This window comes from Cystoisospora suis (assembly GCF_002600585.1).
Source record: "Cystoisospora suis strain Wien I chromosome Unknown contig_4941, whole genome shotgun sequence".
Taxonomy (NCBI): domain Eukaryota; phylum Apicomplexa; class Conoidasida; order Eucoccidiorida; family Sarcocystidae; genus Cystoisospora; species Cystoisospora suis.
The window spans coordinates 1-446 of record NW_027157733.1 but is presented as its reverse complement, the minus strand read 5'-3'; the positions used below and the strand labels follow the sequence as shown (position 1 = coordinate 446).

General features: G+C 53.1%; 1 protein-coding gene across 1 annotated transcript in view; it reads right to left on the bottom strand.

The window, feature by feature from the left end:
- The window catches only part of CSUI_008695 (uncharacterized protein), a 10,381-nt gene extending 10,177 nt beyond the window's left edge, over positions 1-204 (bottom strand). The window contains exon 1 of the mRNA XM_068068821.1: positions 1-204. This exon is cut by the window's left edge and continues 241 nt beyond it. The gene's annotated coding sequence lies outside the window, so the exon portion shown is untranslated.
- Positions 205-446: the final 242 nt, after the last annotated feature.

Here is a 446-nt window from a genome sequence, read left to right as displayed (position 1 = left end):
GGGTTTTGGCAGCCTAGCTGCCACATCTAGCGGTGCTGACCGCCTGCAACACACCCTGCGAAACAAGCAGTTTAGCAAACCCAACCCTCGCTAAACAAGGCCCGGCTAGAAAAAGTTTCCCACCGTGAGGCCGATTGTTGATGGCAAGGTAGGCATATGTCTTTCAGCAGGTCCAGTATCGGTAAAAGAGCGGGCAACTCTATCTTCAGTGACGGTGGAGGAAGGATCCAAAGCGTGCTACGGACAGCTCGGCAACGTTTCGATGTTCGGCAGCCCTATCGATTGTCGCATGCACCTGTCGTCCTCACTTTTTCGTTTCTCGGGGAAGCTTGACTTTACGTCTGCCCCACGTAGTCTGCTTTGCTTTTTATAAAGCCTCAGAACGGCGGGTTCCTCTTTTTCTTCCCGACGTGTAAGCTGGCGAAAAAGGGAGACAGCACGGGTGT